The sequence below is a fragment of the Zalophus californianus genome, chromosome 3, assembly GCF_009762305.2.
Source record: "Zalophus californianus isolate mZalCal1 chromosome 3, mZalCal1.pri.v2, whole genome shotgun sequence".
Classification (NCBI taxonomy): domain Eukaryota; kingdom Metazoa; phylum Chordata; class Mammalia; order Carnivora; family Otariidae; genus Zalophus; species Zalophus californianus.
This window is the reverse complement of record NC_045597.1, coordinates 68,940,639-68,962,294: the sequence shown is the minus strand read 5'-3', so window position 1 is coordinate 68,962,294 and position 21,656 is coordinate 68,940,639. Positions and strand designations below refer to the sequence as shown.

The 21,656-nt window shown below is 43.6% G+C and overlaps 1 long non-coding RNA gene across 2 annotated transcripts; it reads left to right on the top strand.

Moving 5' to 3' along the window:
- Positions 1 to 2,212: 2,212 nt before the first annotated feature.
- Positions 2,213 to 15,941, top strand: LOC113920210. 2 transcript variants are annotated; one of them, XR_003519260.2, is made up of 3 exons: positions 2,213 to 2,318; positions 3,835 to 3,967; positions 13,430 to 15,941. It is a non-coding gene; the product is annotated as an uncharacterized LOC113920210 (long non-coding RNA). The 2 variants fall into 2 exon arrangements; XR_003519259.2 differs by having other exon boundaries at positions 3,835 to 3,977.
- The last annotated feature ends 5,715 nt before the right edge of the window (positions 15,942 to 21,656 follow it).

Below are 21,656 nucleotides of genomic sequence, written 5' to 3'. Positions count from 1 at the left end.
GAAAAATGTCACTGTATAATAGTCATTGGCTTAATGGTTTTTTTACTCTACTCAGAAGTCGGTGTACAAATCCTCCAGCTCCCTCATCTGGTGGGTTGGACAAATCGGGGTCATGTATGTTGCACAGTTTCTTAGCCTTTTTGTGCGGGACTGGCTGGCTGCCTGCTGTTTCAGGTGGTTTAATATGCACACTTTATTAGCTGCTTTCTCTGTCTCATTCCCCTACTTCTCTGCAACGGCTGCTTGTGACTTCCATATAAATGACTTCGGCTCAAATCCTGTGGCAGGATCTGTCTCTGGGTGAATCCAAGCTAAGATGGCTTCATTTACTGTTCCTACCTTCATCTTCCTTTCACATGACCTCTCACTTATACTTCTCATTTGGGCCCCTATGTCTCCGTTTGGACTATGTTTCTAGGGGCAGCACATCTGCAGTTCCTTCTTCCCTAAAAGGCAATCCAGTCCGCATCACCTTTAGGCTCCAGGGAAAGTGGGCAAACATCATCTGGGGATAACTAAGAGAACAGACCTCAAGGAACTAAGGCAGCTTAACCAAAGCCATGTGGTATTAGCAGTAGAACTGGGAATAGAATGGTTTGCTAAATAAGTTGTGTCTTATCACAGACAAGAGGGTTGGTGTAAGTCTCACCAGCCTGGGAGCACATATGTTAATCTTAGGCCTTCATCTTGCCAGCAGGAACTTAACGTCCTTTAAAGAATGTGCCAATTATCTCTGAGTGCTTCAAGCTGGCATTCCGGAACTTTCTCAGAAATCATCTCTCAGGGTCCTTTCTCCCTCTGGGGCTCCTGAGGTCAATGTCCACAGCCCTGGAAATGGCCAATGTGTTCCTGACGAGAGTGCCATTGTCTTTGCCAAGGGGCTTGTCTCCCAATGCTCTGGTTTCCCTGGTCAATGAATACAGCCCAGGAATCTTCCACGACTCTTGGCCAGCCATCATGATGATGTCCCTGGTGAGAACATCCATGTTCTCCCCAAGGGGCTGTCTCAGAGGCTCTCTGAGCTGCCACTCCCAGGAGACAGGAATAGGCAACCGAAAATACTGAGTATGGAGCCTCTTCCAGGTCTCTGGGGCTGCTTTGTTGGTACCTGGGCTCTCATCTTCCTCTCTCTTGAGAGGATCTCCTCCAGTTTCTGACCCTTTTGCCCAAATTCCCCAGTAGCCCTGATCCAACAAAAATGTACACGTCCTCTTAAGAACGAACAGCAGTTTTCCTGCACAGCGATGCCTCCGTTCATTTTTAAAGGTAAAATGAAATAAAATCTCTCCAAAGGCAACTAAATACGTGGAGTAGAAAGTGTACTTGACCTATGGATATTTTTCATGATCACACAGGCATTTCAGTCCCAAGAACCACAGCGGTATCTCAAAAGCCTCTTTCTTCTCTAATTAGGGTCTCAGCCACATATTTACATACTCAAATGGCCCCTTGAGTGGCTTTCCGGGAACAAAGTTTCTTCTGAAGGTATCTCCAAGTCTTCCTCTCCTTGTATCCCAAATTCCTTTGAAATGACAGCACTTTTTCTACAGCACCTGCCCCACCCCACACGGACTTTCTTCATTCCTGTCATGTTTTCAGAGACCTTAGGACCAACTTTCAAGGCATCAGTGGTATGGGCAAGCGGCCCGAGAATGGAATGTCTCCCCTTTAGTGGCGACCATGGAAAGTTCTTCCACATGCAGGAGCGTGAATACTGACTGAGCAGAGCCACGGAGCCCTTTTCATCACACTCATGCCACCTCCTAGTCCGTTTTTAAGCTCAGTTTCACGTTAGCCTCTGGGTGTGGGCTAAGGACAAATGGTCTTTCTCGCTGCAAGTGCGAGACGGTTGCCTGATGCCCCTTAGGAAGGAGGGTGAGATTTTGAGGATGGTAGAGCCACTCCTCAGAGGGGCCCCCCTGGAGGCTGGCTCTGGGCAGCTCTCACCAACCACCCCACGGGAAAGTGACCCTCACAAATTCTCCTTCTGCCAGATGTGTTGCTCACTAGACAGTGGCCAGACCACGTGAGGACAACCAGGTGAAAGTCTCTACTTTCCATGTGAGGTTGAAAGCCTTGCCAGAGTCCCTCTCCCAATCCAGACCTCTCTAATAGAAGGGAGCCTTGGGAAAGCTGACTCATCCTGCTTTGCTCAACTTTGCTCTGCCTCCTACTCAGTCATAAATTGCTGCACAGACTGTGCCGGATAAATTGACATTAAGAGTTATTAAAGGAACGAGTCGACAGTTTAGAAAATGTGAATTCACGGCAAGCGTCGGCGGTCCCCTGGAAGAGCCAGGGCAGGGCAGAGTGACTTGGTGAGTCACTGAGCCAGGGCCTGGCAGTTCCAAGGGTAGGAAGAAATCCCAGGGCTCAGGGAGGCCCAGCGTGGCCGCTTAAGGAGGCAGCCATAAAGGAACCTGGTGGTGAATCCAGGGAGCCTTGTCTGTGACACTGCGTTTTACGGTCTGTGGGTTAATGTCATGACTTGGGTTTCACACAGGGATTTGTGTATTGAAGCCTTCCTTTAAAACCATTGTTTTTATTTTTGGCAGCGCAGTGGTAATGAAACGTGGTAGTGGTGGTGGTGGGGAGGGTGGGGTGGGAGGTGGGGAGGGTGGGGTGGGAGGTGGGGGGGTGGGGTGGGGGGGGTGGGGTGGGGGGTGGGGGGATCGTCCCTCCTATCTGTACATGCGCAGCCGGAGTTTCCGGTCTGTTGCGTTTCCCCGGATTTCCGCCCTGCGGGAAGGGCCTGGTTGGTAGGATCACACTCAGCCTGGTGCTTCCCTTGCACACACTTCTCAAACTGTTGTGCTGTAGGTGCTCCGTAACAATTGTTGGCATGAGAGACTGGGGAGCCGCTTTAAGGGCTGGCCGCTGGCGTCAGGAGGAAGACAGTTACCTGTGACTTGCCATTTACCGTCCAGGGGCGCTGATATATTTGTTAGGGTTTAGTGTAAAATCAGCTGAGACTTGTTTGTGACTTAAGCGGCCAGGATGTAGGGCCCAGGTTTTGGAGAAGGCTTACTTGGGTGTTTTTCCAGATAACTGTGGTTGCCAGTTGAGTGACCTCTGGATAGCAACAGTTAACGTTTAATTACATGTTTGCTGTATGCCGGAGAATGTTCTACAGGCTGTATGTCCATTAACTCATTTAATCTCCAGAGCAACTATTTGAGCTAAGGTCTCTTATGCCTATGAAACAGACGAGGAAACTGAGGCACATAATAGGCATTAAGTACCTTGCCGAGGATCACACAGCTAGCAAGTTATGGAGCTGGCTTCAGAGACTGTGCTTTTAGGCAAGACCCTACAGTGCTGTGTGGCAAATTTTGAACACACACCGCCACACCCCACAACCCCCACCCCCGCCCAGCCACCCACACATGCACCCACACAACCACTCACTCATCCATCAAAAATTTAAGTCCCCTTTGGAATAAACATTATATATAATGACTATGTTTTTAAGAAATCTGTTCAATCTACTTTGCCCCTATTCCCGAGCCCCTTCTTGGCTGTCAGACATGGGTAGAGGACACCCACAGTGAATAAAACCTCCGTCTAGGATTTTGAAAGCCATAACGAACGCTAGAAATGATGACAGTAATTTATTCTGGAGAAATCAAGATAGGGACCGACTGGAAATTACATGATTTGCGATATCTTAAAAAAAAAAAAAGACAACACTGAAGTTTGCCCCATGAGAAACTCTCAGAGTGACTTTGTTATGTGGCATTCATACTGGGTAATGTTCATTATGTTCTAAAATTTAATTCATATCTTTATATTCTATTCCTCCAAAAGCTCTGAGAGATGTTTATTGTCCATTAGGGTTTAAGAAGGTATCTGCCAGTCCTACTGAGAAGCTGCCTGAAGCTGCCTGATTTGCATACATGCCTCTGATCTAATTGTATCATCACTGGCTGACCGACCTGGGAAAAGGGACGGCCTGGGTCCAGATCTGGTAACACTGGGTAACTACTGACCTCTTTGGGGCTGTTGCCTCATCTGTACAGGGAAGGGAATGAGTGAGAGGACCTCCAAGGTCTGTCTCAGTTCTAAGAGTCCATGATTCTGATTAGTTTTAGCCACATTTCTGGAAGGCTAACCTTTATACACATTTTTCTTACATGTGTAACAAAACTTTTCATTCTTGGCACTGGGTTTTTGGCATAACAGCATCTTCAGACAAGCCTTCTTATCTTGGAAGATAATATTCAGAAAAAGGGGCGATTTACTTTTTTTTACTTTAGACAAGTTAAAAAATGCTTTCTTCTAGTCTTCCAAATCATTATCTCTTTATACAATTCCTAACTAGTGAGTAGGCAAGGTATCTGGTAGTCAAATAACCTTTAAACATAGAGGACCAACCGATGGCTTCTTCCAGAGGCCGCTCACAGCAATCATTTTGTAGATTAGCAGGTCTTTTAATAGGGATGAAGCGCCGGGGCTGCCTGCTGGTCTCTTGGCACCTGTCCTGGAATTCACTAAGGTTGTATTCATATTCTGGATTTGGGTCTTTTGTCCCCCATTACCTCAACACCTCTTTGCTATTAAAAAAAGAATCAATGTCAACAAAAGACAAAAACAACCGGGTGTCAAAACAGTAACAGATTAGTGACTTGGGGTAACAATACAGGCATGCCTCCGAGACACACAGGTCCTATTCCAGACTACTGCATTGAAGTAAATATCACAATAAGGGGAGTCAAATGAATTTTTTAGTTTCCCAGTTCATGCAAAAATTATGTTTGCACTGTGCTGTCATCTGTTAAGTGTGCCATAGTATTGTGTCTAAAAAAAAACCAATATACATACAGTAATTAAAAAAATACTTTATTTCTGGGGCACCTATGTGGCTCAGTCAGTTGAGTGTCCAACTCTTGATTTCAGCTCAGGTCATGATCTCAGGGCCCTGATCTCAAGGGCCCAAGATCTCACTGAGCGTGGAGCCTGCTTGTCCCTCTACCTCTGCTTCTCTCTCTGCTCACGCTCTCTCTCTCTCTCTCTCAATCTCTCAAAAAAATAAATAAAATACTTTTAAAAATATTTTATTGCTAAGATAAATGCTAACCATCATCTGAGTATTCAGTGAATCATAATCTTTCTGCCAGGGAAGGGTCTTGCCTCGATGTTGATCTGCTGACTGATCAGAGTGGTGAAGCCTGTGGTGGCTGTGGCAGTTTCTTAAAATAAGACAACACTGAGGGGTGCCTGGGTGGCTCAGTCAGTTGAGCGTCTTCCTTCAGCTCAGGTCATGATCCTGGAGTCCCTGGATCAAGCCCCACATCGGGCTCCCTGCTCAGCGGGGAGTCTGCTTCTCCCTCTGCTCCTCCCTCCAGCTTGTGTTCTCTTTCTCTCCCTCTCTCTCTCAAATAAATAAATAAAAATCTTAAAAAAAAAATAAAACAACACTGAAGTTTACCCTATCAATCAACACTTTCTTTCACCTGAATGCTTAGAGGCCATTGTAGGGTTATTAATTGGCCTCATTTCAATATTGTTGTGTTTCAGGGTATAAGGAGGCCCAAGGAGAGGGAGAGAGATGGGGGAATGGCTTGTTGGTGGAGTAGTCAGAACACACACAACATTTATCGATTACATTTGCCATCTTAGGTGGCCTTAGGTTACAGTGCCCCAAAGCAATAACAGTAATAACATCGAAGATCACTGATCACAAGTCACCATAACAAATGTAGTAATAGTGAAAGAGTTTGAAATATTACAAGAATTACCAAAATGGGACAGAGACACGAATACAGAGCACAATAAAACAAGGTATGCCTGTAATATGTGCCAACATCTCTTGGAGACTTAGGGTTCATCAGGCACAGTTTTAAATGCTTTGTATATGTTGACTCATCTGGTTTTCTTTGAGGTAAGCTTTATTTTACAGTTCCTCTGTAACTTGACCAAGATCACACAGCTAGTAGTTTTCAGAATTTTGGCTTTTAATACTGGGTGTGGGATAGGGGGAGGGAAGGATCCTGCTAAAGGATAAAGTGCATCTCAACAGATTCGGAAGACTTTATTTGGAGGGAGATTTGCCAACTGGATTCTAATAATTATACATTAACATTTACTGGGGAGAAATGTATGGAAAATATTTCTAAATCCGGAATGTTTCAGAATGGAAGGCATATATGATACTTTCATTTGTTCATTTGCTATGAAAATATTCGTGTAGTATTGCTCTGTACCAGGAGGCTGCTGGGTGCTTTAGAAGAAAGAAGCCTGAAGACAGAGGAGATGCCTGTGCTTCCAGATATAGAAAAAAAGAGCCAAGTGATTAGGAAACATTTCTGGCCTTAGCTGATTTCATATAAATGCATAGAGTATGAAAAATAACAAGACCTTAAAGATTAGGAAACAACTAGACAACTATGGTCTTATCTATGTGACCAAGATGGGGTGGGCTAAGACAGGCAAGTGGGATAGTGGCTTCCGAAGAAAGAGATCTGGTAGGAGGCAGGTGATGTTATCAGAATATTGAGAGAGGTGACCATACTGGTTTTGTCGGTTATGGTAGTTCGCTGTCAGGAAACCGTCTTTTATGCACCCGGAAAAAAAAACACAACAGAATGTGTAATGGGATCCCATGGCCCAGAGATGATAAAGGAAAGAATTAAAGATGTAGAGACTTCTCCAACAAACTTAAGCAATTAGACCCTGCCATTCCATGAAAAAGAGTTTGGTAAGCAGGTAAAGAAACTGTGGAGTCATACAGGGAGATTAGTTTCTCTCCAGTGATCTTGGCCACGTTTTATAAGGGATGAGGTGGATGATATAAACTAATCTGAATATCAAAAAGCAAAAGTCCAGAATGATCTCCATGGAAATGGATAGCAATATATATATATATATATATATATATATATATATATATTAGATTTTATTTATTTATTTGAGAGAGAGAGACAGAGATAGAGAGAGCACAAGTGGGGAGGAGAGGGAGAAGCAAGCTCCCCGCAGAGCAGGGAGCCCGATGCAGGGCTCTATCCCAGGACCCCGGGATCACGACCTGAGCTGAAGGCAGGCGCTTAACCGACTGAGCCACCCAGGCGCCCACAAAAAATATATTTTAATTATAACTGTAGTAAGAAGAAAATGAGGGACATGTGGTCTCCACGGCGTTCTGTAGGCAATAAAATGGAAGCAACACGATCAGTTAGGTAGAATCCTAGCTCTTTGATTAACCATACTCAGGCAGCATGGATTAAAAGATTGAAAAGTAGAGCAAGGGCTTAAAACGTATCCCTCCCCTCATGGCCCCGTTCTTGGCCCTGCCTTATTCAACATTTCATATTGAAATTTTAAATACAAAATGTAAAATATGCATTAAAGAGGAAAGAACAGTATAAGTCTCCATTTATCCAACACCCAGATTCTAGACATTCTGAAGCTACACTGGCTTCGTTTGCCTTCCATTTTTCTCTGCTGAAGTCTTCTACAGCAAATTTCAGAAAGCATATTATGTTATCCCTGTGCAATTCACTGGGAATTTCTAAAGACTGAACCTTTTCTTTCATAACATAGTAACACTATCACAGAGAAGGTAACAATTATCCCTTGGTACCTTCTAATATCTCGATTGTCTCAAAATGGTTTTTTATTGTTGGTTTTTCAAACAGGGATCAAAACAAGGTCCTGACATCACATTTGGCTATTATGTCTCTTAGGTCTCTTTTACTCAAGAGCAGCTCCCCCTGCCACCCCTGCCCCCTTTTTTAGTCAGTTGCTTGTTAAAGAAACTAGGTTAGTTGTCCTGTGGAAGGCCCAGATTCTAGATCTGGCTGTTTTCTTTCTTGCGGTGTCATTTAGCTTATTCATCACATTCCCTGGAACTTCCAGTTACCTTGATTAGATTCAGGTTAATTTTATGTTTTTAGGAACAATACTTCATAGGTGGGAGGGTGTACATCATACGGCATCACACAGGGGCCTGTTCACCTCCCTCACTTTAGTGTTCCTAACTTAGGTAGACAGACTCAGATGGTGACAGCCAGTCCTTTCGATATGAAGTTCCCCATTGATAGGGTGATGATAGCAGTTTTCCTGGATTAATTCCAGATTATGACCGTTCTGCTGGCGTTCTGACCAGTTTATCATTTGTTCTTGATTTTTCATTTTTAAACAAACTGTTGTTATCAAGACTTGCATTAAAATAAGCCAAGATGGATTTGGTAGACCTCTACTTTGCAGTTCAGCTCCTGCTATACTTTCATCTAGAAGTTCGTGGTACATGCATGGGGTAAACAAAATTTTCCCTTTAACAAGTGGTTAATCTGAAAGGTGATGAGCAATAACCATTTCCTGATGTAATCTAACTAGCCGCTCTCTTTCAAGGACAGCACATGGGGTGTTTGTTGATAAAACAAAGTTTGCTCAGATACAATTGACCAGGGACAGCTAACTCTGTCCAGTTTCAGTTGGAGGCGGGACATTTATTCAATGTTGCTGCCCTCATCGGGCACTTGGTGTACTAGACACTTGTCACTGCAAGACGCATGAAGCCACCAGACTGTCAGTGTGGGCGTTGGGAAATGTAGGAAATTATGGGATAGGTATACAAAATTGTACGTGGGAAGAAGAGGTTGAGCTGTCCTGCCATGGGGGTGCACAGGAAGTAGGCTGAATGCTCTTGCATTATCATTTACTCTACGGTTACATGGCTACAGTTACTTGTTTCTGATAAACATTCTTGCTAGCAAAAATCTAAAAAAGATAGTAGTCTATGTTTAGTGGAAAGTTAAGTAATAAAATTCTGCTTCTTAAGTAAGTCAATGGTGAATGTGTAACTTGCTCCAAAATGTTTATCAGTATTTACCACCCACCACAGGGTGCATAGTGACATTACTGACCACATGAGAACCAGAAGATACAAACCTCATGAAGAAGCTTCACAGATTAGTAGTTATTTTAAGAAGACCATGCCTCATGATGATGACTTAATGTATCTGCAGTGGCAGAAGGTGCTTCTACCCATCAATCAATGATGACTTTTCATTTAGATCAAAACACAATTATTTTAGGTTAATTTTGCTCATTTTCAATCCCCATTTTTTTTTTGTTTATCTATGAAAAGTGAAATACTAGCTATTAAGGTCTTCATGCCATTACCAGAAGAACTTCATAAATAGCAAAGACTGATTCATATTAATGTCATGAGAGCCTTCAAACAGAAGTCACTTAATTCCCATGATGTTTGTGTTGTTTCATCTGCTTTGTGGAATAAAAATGAAGTTTCTAGAAGTTAATTCTGTTGAAGGGAACATTATTGTGAATGCTATTATAAATTCAGATATAAAGTTAACAGAGATAAAATTATTTTTATGGTGATAATGACAAATATAAGTTTTGATGGGGCCAAGTATTGTAAAAACTGTTTTTACTAAATTAAGAAAGTTAAAGAGTATAAATACACTTGTGATTCATTGTGATGCACACATAATTTATGGTTTCATCCAACCACGCTGCAATAGTTTACTAATCAAAACAGAGGCTGTAATTGTCAAAATTTACAAATATTTACACATTTATCACAGTTCTTATAATTGAGTGATAAAATTTTTGTGATGAAGTAATTTTTGTATTTATCAAAACATAATGAATATTTGTTTCATTCAAAACAATTATTTTAAATGGTAGAACATGTTTCCTCTCTTTGCTGCCAACTATGATCTATAGTCTAGGTATGCACATGCCTTTCAAGAATGACTTTGTAAACCAATATATGGCATTGAACTTTCTATAAAAGATTCTGATAAATTTTGATTGTATTTTGTTCAAAATCAGTTGGGATTTTTTAAATTAGAATATTGAAAGGATGAAACCTCAAAGACTTCAGATTTGAAGCTTTTGGTGAATTTTCATGATTGAGAAAAGAGCTTGTGAAGAGCAAGGCATTAAAAATTATTTCTATAAAAATCAAGGGAAAAGCAGAACAAATTAAACAATAGTAGAACAAACTACATTTAAAATTTAATTTTGAATTTTTATAATTGCACCTTAGAATACATTAAACTGTGGGAAGAATTCCTTGATGGAACTTTTACTTTAATTAAAAACTTAAGTTCTGTATTGGAATCGAATGAGTTCAGAAGGTTCTGATGTTGCAGCACCATTTGGTGAAGGCTTGGAAATAATAACAGAGGCCATGCATTAAATGAGTTTTGTCTTATAGAAATATTTGTTAAAAAATAGAGGCAAAGGCAATTCTTTTATTTTTATTTTTTTATTTTTTTTTAAATTCAGGTTGTTAACGTATAGTGTATTACTAGTTTCAGGGGTAGAATTTAGTGGTTCATCAGTTGCATAAAAGGCAATCCTCTTAAAAATATTTGGGCTACAATATTTATACATTTCGAGATAAAGAACATTAGAGAGTGGATGAAGTGCTCTGCATGTCTAAAACTGGGTGCTAGCAGAAGGGGAGGCACATCCATGCCCTTAATCCGTGTCTCTTCATGTAAGGACACGTTATCTCTGCATGGCATGGACTGGTTACTCCAGGTGATGAGTCCATATTGGAGGCTCAGTGTTGGCCTCTGTTTGGGGCAGGTTAGGGACTCAGGGGTTGTGGTAGCCAGGTAAGACTTGTTGAAAGGAACGCTGTGTTAGGAAGCCTCTATGGAGCAAGCTCTGGGGCGGCTGACTGACACGCAGAGAAGGGGCTATCTTTTCCACCTGATTAATGAGAACGTCCCCTGCCACGGATGTCTCTGGCAGACGTGTGCATGGGACATAAACATCTTCATGCTCTATAATTGCTCTGAAAGATCCACCCACACATCTCTACCCCAGACTTGTCACCAATTTTCCAGGTCTCTGAGCAAGCAGCCAAACCATTAGCCATTGCTTATGAATCATTATAGATTTGTTTCCCAGGCCATTTCTCCTTCTGCGGGAAGTGGATGACCAGATGTACCATTTGAAATTCTGCCCACCGGGGTAATTTCCTTCATCACTGCCTTTCAGAACCATCCCTGAGTGTGATGTAGTGGTGTAGGCATCCACTTCTGGCTGGTGCCAACATATCTTGCTGATTCATCTGTAGACAAGGTCTGTGCTTTTCTGATTACTGGACGTAATAAACTCACTCAGAGGCCATGGGTGTGGGTTAAGGGGGAGGTGGTAAAGTGGTAGGAACAGGAGCCTTGGGAACTGGAGGCTGAACTTTCCAGACCTGTTTGGTCTTGCTCTCATACATGCCACTTCCAATTTATAATGGAATGTTGCTGTGCATGTCCAGTTTGGTAGTTTGGTGGATTTCATTCATGATGGATACTCAATATGATGGACAGTTGGGTTGCCCAGTCAACTTGGTGAGGGGTGAAGTCTCTACCAGGGGCTATGAGCCAGCTTTTAAGAATGGAGAATAGTTGTCAGCAGAGGAAGGCATTGGGCTTTGCCAATCACGCTGACGAGCTCCATTGACACTTTCATACCGTTGGGTCTGTTGATAATGAAAGTTTAGTGGCAGAGCACCTTGCACAGCAGCCCAAACATGTTGAAGAACTCTGTTTTGTTTTCGGCTTGACCCAAAACTGGCAGCCTATGGGTTCCTTGGTAAATGAACTATAGCAGCACATACCTGTATATGGTATATATTGCTTCCAAAACCAAAAGAGGGCCACCAGATGTCATGTTTCTTTCTTTGTGGTATATGGTTCAAGGGGAAGTGACTTGGTTCTTACTTTAGAGGGAAATCCCCACACAGTCCACTCGACTCCATTGTACCCCTGGAAGCTTTGATATTGCAGGCCTACATAATCTTTCATGGGGACTATCTCCAACGTCTGACATGTGGATGTCTTATTTAGACTTCAAGGGGGCTTGATACGACCTGCTCACAAGACCAATTAGTTAATTGTCATCAGTGTAAAGGACCAGCATGATGTTTTTAGAGCTATTGAGAAGATTATAACCCCTCTAAACTATATATATACACATGCATATTAGATAGATAGACAGATGATAGATAGATGAGTCCTGGGGGTAAGGAGTAGGGTAAATGTAAGTATTGGCCCTGCCAGCAAGGTATGAAATAGAACTACAGCTGTGCTTGTCATTACCACATCTGATTAAGTTTGCCATAATGCATAGTAATTCTTCATGACCCATTTGACCTTTGCTGTAGCCGAAAGTATGAGTCCTTAGGGATGTGATAGGAATCACCACGCCTTTGTCTCTCGTATCTTTGATGGTAGCACCATTGGTCTTTGTCATCCTCTGGAAATGTCTTGCTTCTGCTTTGCTCTCTTGACTGAGAATGAGTTTTAGGGAGGAGAGGATAGTTCCTGGGATTTCCACTTGGCTCTTCCTACCTAAACAGCCTTCACTTCACAGATTAGGAAGCTAGTGGAGAGCTTTTGCTAGTTGCTCTGTGTATCTATTTCCACTGTACATCAGGAACTAGGGATAGAGCTACCAAGCGGGTCCACAGTTCTACTGGCCCTACTGTTGGGTGGACGCAACCCCTTCTAACCCTGACCTCCGTAAGACCCTATTTAATTGGTGGCCCACAGTAGAATTTTAGGTTTCTGTACGGTCAGTGGATGCGTAACTGGGAAATCTGAATGAGGCTTATGGATTGCACTAATACCAGTTTCTTGACTTTGTTATTGTACTGAAGTTGTAGAAGATGTTAACAGTGGGCAAGGGGGAAGGTGTTTGGAACTTCCCTGTGTATTTCTCTGTAACCTCTTGTGAATCTACAATTATTTCAAAACAAACAAACATTTAAAAAATATAGTTGTAGGGCACTTGGGTGGCTCAGTTGGTTAAGCGTCTGCCTTTGGCTCAGGTCATGATCCCCGGGTCCTGGGATCGAGTCCCACGCCCGGCTCCTGGCTCAGCAGGAAGCCTGCTTCTCCCTCTGCCTCCCTCTCTCTATCTCTCTGTCTCTCATGAATAAATAAAGACAACCTAAATAAATAAATAAAATATAGTTGTAAAACTGCTTCCTTTGCTAGGTTGTTGAGAGGATCAGAGAAAAATGAATTGAGTACAATGTATGGGGTAGTTTTTTTAATCAATTATAGCCACACAAACACAAACATATATACCCACCTGCATTTATGACATTCCTAGTCTCCTACCAGTGAGACATGAGCTTAGAGCAACTAAAGTTGCTCTTGTTGCCATTACCTTATTCATTATAGTTATTTTCTGGTTGGTTTTATGGATCTTGTAAAACTAGTTTTGAATGAAATATGTATCCTTACTTTTTCCATCTTAATTTTTAAGAGCGCATATATCCTTCAGTTGCTAAGTAACACGCCTATAATGTGTTCTCACAGTGGTTCCATCTGAATAACTTCTGTAATCACTTAGGAGATTGCTTTAATAGTGTATCATCTTAAATGGTAAGAAATGACTAATTCTAGGCTGTTTGGAGAAAACTGACTGAAGTATTTCCTCAAAGGCAGGAGGTTCAGCAGCCAAGGAACATTAGGACGAAGCACGTGATCTACGCCTCGCTTGCCGCAGGTCTCCTTCACAAGTGCATCACTGTCTTTCGTGCCTCCAGATGGAACACACACTCACCAGGAACTTTTTAAAGTTCCAAAGAGCCAACGGATCCAGACGGGGAGATTTTTAAAAAGGAGTATTTTGCTCTAGCGAATTGAAAAATTGCATTGATCCCCGCCATAAATGCAGCATGATGCAGAAGTTAGGCAGTATTGCTCTCGTTCTATCAGGGCAGAAACACCAGCAGAGTGGAAACAGGGAAATAGCACGGCTGTCCTGATTGAGGGGGAACACCTGACAAGACACCCAGCTGTTTGGTTGCAGGAGCCCCTCTGTGATATCACCTTCTTCTGCTTTTTTACACAAGGGTCCTGGAGCAGGTGGCCAGGTGCTCAGAAACATGCTCATTTGAGCTGGGGACCCAGAGCATGGAACCTCTGATTTTGAACCCCAAAGCATGGGCCAGGTTTGTGTGGCTCCCATGGGTAGATTTTACCTCAGTCCTGAGCATCTTATCGAAGCCATGGTCCAGGGCGGTGTGTATAAGCAGCACAGCACACATCCATGTCCCTCCTACTCTGAAGAGAGTGGGTCCCTTAACTTTCCTTCCCTTCTGTTGACTGATTTCCTTCCTCTATCACCAGACTTTTAGAAGGACCAGTGCTGCTTGCAATGTCTACCCTTCCTGGCCCCACATTTTCTCTTCATCTCATTGTAGTCTGGATCCTTACCCTCCTCCCCAAGGAATCGCTAAACTGCTCTTCCTGAGGTCAGCTGTGATATCCTAAATGCCGGCTCCCTGTCCTATTTTCAGCCCTCCACCTGAAGGACGTCGCTGCCATGTTTGACATGAGACATGGTCTCCTCCTTGCAGCTTGCTTCTCCAAAGGCTTTGGCTCTTCTCTCTTGGTCCGTCGGTCAGCCTCCTCTCCTAATTCTCCTGTTCCTCTCCCTGTTTCTTCTTGGTCCCCTTCGCTGATCCTCTTCTTTCCGCCTCTGTAATGCTGGTGTCCTAGAGGATTAATTTTTTAGTTCTTCCTTCTTTTACCTCTGTTCTGCCATCCCTTCCCCTTCCCCCAAGTCCAGAGTCATCTTACCCACCTTACTTGGTGCTGCGCACTGTGCTAGTGCTGGAAATACAGAGATGAATACTTTGTACCATGGTGTAAATTTGGACAATGAGTGGGGTGGGGGGATTCAATTCCACGCGATGGGAAGGAACAGAGAGTACAATACACTGGAGTATTTACCATGTTGCATAATCCTTAGAAGTGAGGGTCTGTCGGGCCTAAGCCATGGCCTTCCAGAAGAAAGGGTGTGTGTGTGTGTGTGTGTGTGTGTGTGTGTGTGCCCAGAAGCCTTGCACAGCCGAGGAGCTGTTCCACTCTAAGAGGGGACCTTATCTTGCTCAGGCAGTGCTTTAAAGTTACCAGAAGATTCGTTGGGGAAGCTGGCTTTGCCCCAGCTTGCAGATGAGTCACCGATTCTTCAAATTCCCCCTTTGAACTCTACACTCAGGGTCCCAAAGTATTTTTGTGTCTCCAAGGGCGATTTCAAAAATATTTAACAAAGACATCAACACAGCTCAATCAGAATGAATGATTGAGCAAGATTCCTGAGGTGCCCTTCTGTGCCATAAGGTGAATCCTTTAGAGACTTTAGATCATAGGGAAGTGTGTGTGTGCACACGCGTGTGTGTATGCGTGCACATGTAGGGTGTCCTGAAGGAGAGGCTGAGCAGCTGAGGCAGAAAGGGGGGGATTTGAGGAGGTCTTGGGACAGTGCAATTTCCCAACTCTATGAAGGTATTTTAATATATTAACGTCCTGTATGGCCATAGAGAGGCAATCCTACCTTCCTCCTGAGACTGTAAATTCTCTGAGAGCAGACTTATTTTTAAGGTCAGCTGATGAGCACCCTTAATTTCCCCTTTGCCATGTAACCCAACATATTTACACATTCTGGTAATAAGATGTGGACATTTTTTGGGGGTGGGTGTGTGTGTTATTTTGCCTAATATATGCACCCATGAGACAAAAGACAAGACCAAACCCATAAGTCTCCTAACAATGTGAATGGCTAAAGCTTAGGATACATTTCCTGTGAAATACTGTAAAGTGTCATATAGCAAGCGACACACACAATCAGTAAATATTATCCACTTGGAAAATTCCCTTGCATGACTCAAAAGTAATCTGGTAGATGCTAACCCTGATGATCAAGACATGAAAAAATTTGGTAAAGTTGTTCTATAAATAAGAGATAGGAAAAAGCAGTTTCTTTAAAAGTATGTGTATAAGTAATGCATTAAATATTTTGACTGCATCCTTAAGGGTTCTGTGTTTGAGTTGGCCTAAACACTTTTTAAAGATATTTTTTGTTGGAAAGCAGGATCCTCTGATAGTGTGGTCACCCTATATTTGGGCATATATGATAAATATTTCTTTATTTAATATTTAATATATACTCAAAATAAAAATTCAAATGGTTAGGAGAGTAAATGGTAAAAAAATAAAGAGTCGTGTGTGTGTCCTGATCCACCCCAGTCCTACCCTCCAGAATTAACTACTATTAATAGTTTCTTGTGTATCTTTCCAGAAATGTTCTGCCTATAGGCTTACATGATCTAGCTCCTGTTTACTTCTTGTAATACTCTTCACTTGCTCTCTGCTCCAGCCACTCTGCCTGCTTTTTGTTTTGCGAAAACATCTGGATCATTCCTGAAGTCCCAGGACCTTTGCACTTTCCATTTCTCTTCCTGGAATGTCTTCTTTCAGATCTCTGCATGACTAGCTCTGTCTCCTCTTCCAGGGACCAGCTCAAAATCCCTACCTCAGTGAAGCTTATCCTGCCCCCTTATACCCTGCTATCACATAATCCTGTTTGTGTTTGTCAGCTTGGGTGGCCATAACTAAAATACTATAGGCTGGTTGACTTAAATGGCAGGAATTTATTTTGTCACCCTTCTGGAGGCTGGAAAGTCCAAGATCAAGGTGCTGGCCAATTCAGTTCCCCAGTAAAGGCTCTTCTCCTGCCTTATAGACCTTCTCACTCTGTCCTCACCTGGCCAGGGGATGGGGGTGGTGGGGTGGTTGGGGGGTTGTGGGGAGAAGGAGGAAAAGCAAAGCAAGCACTCTGGGGTCTCTTCTTATAAGGGCACTAATCAGCTCACGAGGGTTCCACCCTCATGACCTCATTTAAACCTATAACTTTTCAAAGTCTCCACCTCCAAATACCATCCACTGGGGCAGGGGGGGGCTTCATTGTAAAAATCTTGGGGGGACTCAATTCAGCTCATAGCACCATATTAGTCTTCAGAGAACACAGAACATTTCTAGTGGAAATTAGCATCTAGTGTTTTGCTGTTCGTAGCACAAGCCCATCTAAAGAACACAGACCTCGCCAGGAGGACCCTGTCAGTCTTTCTCAATGCTTCCCTCTTTGAGCCTCCATGAGATGTTCCAGAATAGTGCCAGCCCTTAGAAGAAACTAGTGACTGGTTTTACTGACAGGTTTGCCAACAAGATTATCTCAGAATCTCTTGACTACTTGTAGGCTTTGTCTCGCTTTCTCCACAAAAGATTAAAAGGAATTATAGTAAGTACAAGTAGGAGTTGAGCGCTCCTGATACTGGAAGCACTCAAGCACAGCATTGCTCTTCAGAGCTGTGTCAAAGTTCATAAAGTAAAGGCGTTTGCACGGTTGACATCCCAAGACACTGCTCGCCTGGCTGACCACATGAAAAATGAGTGCTGAGGATTTTTAACTTGGTGGCAAATTCACATGATGATGAAGACACAGAGGCTCAGAGAGTGTAAGTGACAAACTCAAGGTCTCCCAGAGTGTTACAGAGGAGCTGGGCTTAGAATCCAGGGCTGGTCTCGATGGAGAGCTTCTTTAGGACAGACCCGTGGTCTCTTCCCCTTTCAGTCAAATAGCTGTCAAATAGCCGGTCAGCCACCACTCAGATGCAGTCCCAGGCAATTGGCATCACAGACCACTCCTTGCCACCCAGAGGAAGTGGGACAGAAAAGTGGGACCACCCAGGAAGTGGGACCCCAGATGGGTCCCCAGGGTACGCGTCCACTCGTTGCTGAGTTGCTGGGTAGAGGCAGGCCTGAGTTCTGGGTTTGTGATCAGAGCCCAGAGGACCTTATTCCCTTGGGTAGCTATGAACATGAGGTTATGGCAGGAAAACCTGAACATAATGAAGAGCAAAGGAGTGAAATGAACCAGGATGGTCAATCCAGCAGATTGGTAGGGCCCACTAGAAATTCATGAGGCCCTCTCTCAGGGTCTGCCTCAGTGAATTTTCACCACCTCTGTGAAAACACAGACATACATTAGAGAATAACCTTTTTAAAATTTGCAAGTAACTAGCAAATGGAGAGCAGGTTGCATTCTGTACCGATTTGTTTTTAGGAGAGTAAAACCTACAAACCAAGCAAAAGATACCTTTCTCAAGAGCATTCTCCTCAGCTGAAATGCACAATGAGAAAGGAATGAAGTGTGAATTTAATCCAAAGCTTTGGGAAAGCCTCTCAGCCTTGGGAGAGCAGCCTAAGTGTCTTAAGATAAACAAGGACTAGGTTTTGAAAAGCCTCCTGGGGCTTTTTGCAGTCAGGTACAGTCACATGAAATTCCTGAGACCTCTGACAGGCTCTATTGTGTGGACACCCGAAAAACTGGGGCACTTCCAGACCTAGAAGGAACTGAGCATTGAAGCGACCGTTTTCCTCCTCAGGCTTCCCTGCACGTCTAAGGTGGCGGAGCCCTACCGCGGGGCAATAGTAAATAAAGCTCCTGGCTTCTGGGGCCTCTGATGCGTGTCTGATATGACACCCCGCTTACTGCTGATGGTACCCCACACCCACCAAAGTGCTTTCCTTTGCTTTCCACCAAGGATTTTCACGCTCACCCCATTATGAACACAGAAAAGGGAAAACATGACAACAGAGGGGGTGGGAGGGCGTGTTAGTCCATTTGGACTGCTCTAACAGATTATCACAGACTGGGGGGCCTATACACAACATTTATTTCTCACCATTCCGGAAGCTGGGAAGTCCAAGTTCACGGAGTTGGCAGACACAGTGTCTGGCGAGAGCCCACTTCCTGTGTCTGTCTCCTGGCTGTGTCCTCACATGGTGGAAGGGGTGAGAGAACAGTGTGGAGTCTTTTTGTAAAGGCACTAGTCCCATTCCTGAGCGGCTCCACCTCATGACCTCCCAAAGGCCCCACCTCCAAATACTATCACACTGGGGATTGGGTTTCAACATAGGAATTTGGCGGGGGGGACACACACATGGAGTCTACTGCAGAACGGGGTACAGGAGGAAGTGTAAGGGAAGTGAATGAGTTTGAGGGAGGAGAGCGAATGAACAGGGATTTGGCACACAGTGTGGGTTGCTTGGCAAGTTAGGTTGCATAATTGGCCCCAGGTCTTCGCTTTCTCTTGGACCTCCCCACACTGTGCCAGGTGACTTTGCAGCTCCTCCTACTAGTGTATTTCATCATCTCTGACTTTGGGGTTGGCCGTATGACTAGCTTTGGATAATAGAATGGGACAGAAAGTGACAGTGTTCCTGTCCCAAGCCTAGAGCTTAGGAGGCTCTGTGACTCTGCTTGTGTTCTTGTGCCTCAGTCCTTGCCATGAGAAGAACATTCCTGAGGGGTCCGCTGGTCCTACGGAGGGGGAGGCATGTGGAGCCCAGCCCAGATCAGTCCAGACATCCCAGTGATCCACAGTTATGTGAGCAAATTCAGCTGAGATCATCAGAACCACTCAGTTGAGCCCAGCTGGGTCAGCAGAACTCCAAACACCTGAGAAATACCGAAAGATTGCTGTTTTAAGCCACTGAGTTTTAGAGGAGGTTTGTTACACATTAATAGTTAACTGGCGTACCTACCTAGCAGCCACAATTGCCTTCTGCCGTGTCATAGAATCCTGATTTTGTTAATGATGACAATGTGCCATTACTGGCCTAACCCAATCATGTCACTTCTGTTACTGTTTGCTAGATACTTTCCTTCCCAGACTTCTTTGCAGCTGGTGGTGACCATGTGACCCACTTCTGGCCAAAGAGACATAAAGGGAAATCTTATTTCTGGGAACGATTTTCCTCTTGATGAAGACAAAGCCCTGGGATGTCTGGGTGGCTCAGTCATTAAGCGTCTGCCTTCAGCTCAGGTCATGATCCCAGGGTTCTGGGATCGAGCCCCACATCGGGCTCTCTGCTCAGTGGGAAGCACGCTTTCTCTTTCTCCCACTCCCCCTGCTTGTGTTCCTTCTCTTGCCGTGTCTCTCTCTGTCAAATAAATAAATAAATAATCTTAAAAAAAGAAAGAAAGAAAACAAAGCCCTGTTCTGTCCATCCCTTTCTTTCCTCTTTGGGGCCTGGTCTAACTGTGTGATGCTGGAACCGTGGAAGCCATCTTGTCACCATGAGGTCACCCATCCGAGGATGAGAAGTCCATATACTGCAGATGCTCAAACAGGATGAGGAAAGCCTGGGTTTTTCACTGCATTGTTAGGCTTCAGAATAGACCCTGGGACCACCTACCTCCAGCCTCTCACCAAGAAAAGCAACGATTATTTTTATGGTTCAAAGCACTGTTGGCCAGGTTTTCTATTTTGGGAGCCCAGTGCGTCACTGAGTGGTGAGGGATGCAGTTAAGGTGGAGGAGAAGGGTGTGGGTGACAAATGAGGGAGGTGTGTGTCACAGTGCTGTGACAAGAACATTGAAAATTGAAGACCTTTTCCTAATTAGCTGTGTAACCTTGAGTAATTCACTCACCTCTCCCGGCTGCATTTTCTTCTCCCAAGAGAAGGCATTTAACTAGATGATCTCTAAGGTTGTCACAGCTCAAACACACACTCTGAACATACAGGCAAGTCTCTGGGTGCCACAGCTGGGCAAATATTCACAGAGGATTTTGGAGAATTATTAGTTATGCCCCAAGAAAAGACTGAGGATAGTAGTTCGATAGCAAATGCTTAGCTCTGGGCTTGTAAATAATGAGTTTCTTTTTCATTTCTGAGTTTGTGTCTAATACAAGTCTTACCTGCTCTAGGGAACTTTCATCAAATGCTCATTAGATGCCTTGTTTTTAAAAAATGATTTGCATGCAAGGAGCGAATGCTTCCTTTTCAGGAGCAGGTGTTGTGGGATGAAGAGAAACATGCTGGCTAATGCCTTGTCATCCAAATTCACAGAAATTTCTGGTATCCTGGGCAGTTTTGACACCATTCTGGAGAGAGAACTAAGGGACACATCTTCTGAATAAATTAGTCTATTTATTCAGTTTCTCGTTCTGCAGAATAGAGCCTTGGCAGGATCCCAGAGAAGCATCAGCTGGGGAAAAAAATCACTTTATTTTCTGCTTTAGCCAACAGCATTTTCCTGCCCAGACTCTGCAGAAACAGACTTGCTTAGCTTTGCAGGCTTCTCCAGCTGCCACTGTTTCTCCATGGCCTTCTGCTTACACATGCCCCCGGCTCAGTCAGATTTCTTCAGCTCTAATATTTTTCCCCCAAAATTATTTTTCTTTAATTCCTCTTTGCTCTTCGCCACAGTGATGTACATAAGCTTTCCTTTTTTTTTTTTCTGTTTTCTTCCACTTTCTAATATTTTCCTTGCTCACCTCCTCCTCTCTGCATTTATTACTACGTCCTGAAAGGTTTTGACATTTGTGAAGTGATGTCCCTAAAATCTAATAAGAACTCTGGGGGCGGGTGGGTCATGATTCTCTGATACAATCACGCAGAAGTATTTTTACCAGCTACTATTTGCTTTTCCCAGGGAATTTTACAGTTCTAGTCTCACTCTATTTTCCTTATAGTATTCTGTAGCATAATTTTTAGCTCTGGAAACAAAATTCTAGATGAAAGTGGAATTTGGGTAGAAGGGCAAATCTAGGGCAGAGCAGTGAAGACCACTTGAGCACGGGAATGTCATTCATTTATATACACATTTTACAAACCTTTATTGAAGATGACTGTGAAATTTTAAAGCACGGAGCTAAGGACTATAAGGGGAGACAAATTACCTGGTGTGTGAACAGCTCACATATGGAGCTTCATAGAGGAGGAGCAGGTGGGAATATTAAAAGGAAACATTTCCCCTTCTAGCAACACATACCTTAGGAGATATCAAGATAAAATGTGTTTTATCACAACTGA